The sequence below is a fragment of the Palaemon carinicauda genome, chromosome 7, assembly GCF_036898095.1.
Source record: "Palaemon carinicauda isolate YSFRI2023 chromosome 7, ASM3689809v2, whole genome shotgun sequence".
Lineage (NCBI taxonomy): Eukaryota > Metazoa > Arthropoda > Malacostraca > Decapoda > Palaemonidae > Palaemon > Palaemon carinicauda.
This window is the reverse complement of record NC_090731.1, coordinates 156,103,106-156,106,617: the sequence shown is the minus strand read 5'-3', so window position 1 is coordinate 156,106,617 and position 3,512 is coordinate 156,103,106.

The following is a 3,512-nucleotide window of genomic DNA, read 5'->3' as shown; positions in this document are numbered from 1 at the left end:
CATTTGTGTCTTGCTATATACGTGTGCTTGTATGTATGTATGAATGCATGATATTGAACACAATAAGCTTGTTAAATCTCTCTCTCTCTCTCTCTCTCTCTCTCTCTCTCTCTCTCTCTCTCTCGTTATGACATTACATCCTGGAGACTGCAGTTTCATAATGATTTGGCTGAAATTAATACCATTGTTTTACTTCTCTCCTGAAGCCACACTCACTCCTAGGAGATTCGGTTCTTTGCCGTCAGTGATTATGTGTGGAAGTAATTAAGGGGACTAGTTCTTGCCTAATTGTATATTTTATGAGCTATTTATAACGATGGTTCTTAAGGAAGTCGTGATTTCGAGAGAGAGAGAGAGAGAGAGAGAGAGAGAGAGAGAGAGAGAGAGAGAGAGAGAGAGAGAGAGAGAGAGAGAGAGCAGTTATTGGTTCATTAAGAGAGAGATGCCTGTTATTGGTTTGAGAGAGAGAGAGAGAGAGAGAGGAGAGAGAGAGAGAGAGAGAGAGAGAGAGAGAGAGAGAGAGAGAGAGAGAGAGCAGTTATTGGTTCTTGAGAGAGAGATGCCAGTTATTGGTTCATTGAGAGAGAGAGAGAGAGAGAGAGAGAGAGAGAGAGAGAGAGAGAGAGAGAGAGAGAGAGAGAGCAGTCATTGGTTCATTAATTTTGTCACTAATTGTGTCAAGGACAAATTTATTTCAACAAAACCATTCCACTTCATAGCTATTTCATAAGCCTTTACAAATTCATTGCATCCGCTAATGTGGATTACATTCATTCGCATTCACTTTTTAAAATAAGTATTGCGTATCCTGGATATGGAAAATCCATGGTTTCAAACATTCATTCATTATTATTCATTTGTTGCCTTTCAGTTTTCTTGTTTCTTTCAAGCTATTTCAAACTCTTATCTACTTTCTTCAGTCATTCCTCTTCCATTCTCTCCACATGACAAAACCTCCCCCAATGTCATTGGTTATCTACTTTCTTCAGTCATTCCTCTTCCATTCTCTCCACATGACAAAACCTCCCCCAATGTCATTGGTTATCTACTTTCTTCAGTCATTTCTCTTCCATTCTCTCCACATGACAAAACCTCCACCAATGCCACTGATTCTTTTATAACTTATCAAAAGTTTTATCATACTTTTTTCCCCTACCACTATTTTTTTTTTTTTTCAACCAAACATATTTCTGAGGGATGCCAATTTCATCAGAACCTCCCCTTTATCTGTATTTTCAATGCAGTTACATTGTCAAGAACCTCCCTTATATAATAAAGAGCAAGTGTCTGTACACACACACACACACACACACACACACACACACACACACACACACACACACACACACACACATATATATATATATATATATATATATATATATATATATATATATATATATATATATATCGGTCACGCTCAGCTCTCCCTCGTCCCTCGGGTGTGGGGAAAAGTAGTAGTTATACCCTAGTGAGAGGGGTGTGCGCGCATGCGTATGCATATCTGTCTAATCATTTATCAGTCATGTTGACGGGCTACGTACACTATTTTATGTATGTATATGTAATATGATACAGTTGCAGTGGACGTCCATTTCTAAAAATACCCGATTTTAATTGTGAGGTTGCTGGTTTCCTCCTACTGTATTTGTAGAATATTAAATTATTAGAATTTGATACAACAAAGCAAAAGGTATATCAAATTGATTATGTCCTCTATTAGTTTTATAAAACGACAATATTACTCTCTACCAATGTAATGATTTTTATTTTGTTTATTTCATTAAATCACGAGTTTCGATTTTTTTTTGTAAATCCAAAAATGACATACCCGCTTTGGAATACATACATCTGTTTCTTATGTTGAATAACTCGCAAATTTAAACTAAATCCACTTGTTCTGAAGTTTTTTTTTTTTTTTTTTTTTTTTTTTTTTTTTTTTTTTTAACAAGTAAATTTTCATAGTATTTACAAAAAGTATCTTTATACACAAATGTGATACTTTTACAATAGATATTTTACTTGTTCTCAAGTACACTTTTTTGAAGGGGATATTTTGTGATACAAGTTCTTTTTAAAGCACAGCGACCATTAATTGTGGTGACATTCACTTTTGGGAGATGTTGATGCATGCAAGTTTATGAGCTTGTGTTGTTACATGCGTTGTAATAGATTAATTTTATCTATAATGTACGCGAGTTGTCAAAAATGACGGCTGAATATACTTAGTTAAGCACTCACACGTACATACATCCCTTCCCCTAATCAGGGTATGATTACTCCTTCTCGCTTTAACCCGAGGGACGGGACAAGCTGAAGCTGACTTATATATATATATATATATATATATATATATATATATATATATATATATATATATATATATATATATATATATATATATATATTGTGGAACACTTGCTCTTTCTTATATAGGGAAAATTTGATCTTATATGATTTGCTTTACTGATATATATTATTTGACCTCAGTTTATTTCACTTGCCTCAAGAATCTTATTAAGTTTTCAATAAATATTTTATTCACTCAGCTACAATAGTTTAGCCAACTTACCTTATGTAAATCATTAATGCCTCCTCTTAGGAAACTAATTCTATTGTTGTCCTTTATCTATTCCTTTCTGGTTGACGATAATCCTTCCATGAATTTCAGTAGGGAATTAGTCGCACCAAGGTGTAATATTGACCGCAATCTAGCTTTCGAAGTATAGCCTATTCGCTAAGCCAGTGTGACATTTAAGTGTGAGTACTTGATAAGAACGAATATTTTCACTTAACGACATTCACTTTATCAAATATAACGTTCTTTTTTTTTCTTTTCCAATTGGTAAATATGATTCCTTCCCATCACCGCGATCCGCAACGTATCGGATTCGATAACAGAATAGTGCGAAATCCTGCGGTTTTAGCGGTTCAGTTATGCTACCCCCCCCCCCCTCCTTGTCCAACATGTTTAATCCCCCCTCCTACGAATGCTTGTCATAACCCTCCAAGGTTGATGTAGGATAGCTTAGCCTGCTCATTGACTGAAAAGTCGTGATATTTTGTGAAATGCTAGCCAAGGTTCTGTAGGATAATCTGTGCAGTGGCTAGAAATTATTATTATTATTATTATTATTATTATTATTATTATTATTATTATTATTATTATTATTATTACTTGCTAAGCTACAACCCTACTTTGAAAAGCAGGATGCTCTAAGGCCAGGGGCCCCAACAGGGAAAATAGCCCAGTGAGAAAGGAAACAAGGAAAAAGGAAATATCTTAAGAACAGTAACAATGCTGGATTTCTAGGAAATGATAGCAAAAATCTTTTCAAGTTGGAGAATGGTCATTTGCACTTCTACCAGAAGTTCGCTGTGAATTTGTAGGACTGTAGAAGGAAATCGTACGTCTTAAAATTGAAGGAAAACTTGAAAGTCTTTGGAATGAATTCTGTAATTCTCAATAGAAAATTAATTTGATATGTGATAATCTACTCATCGACGAGGTC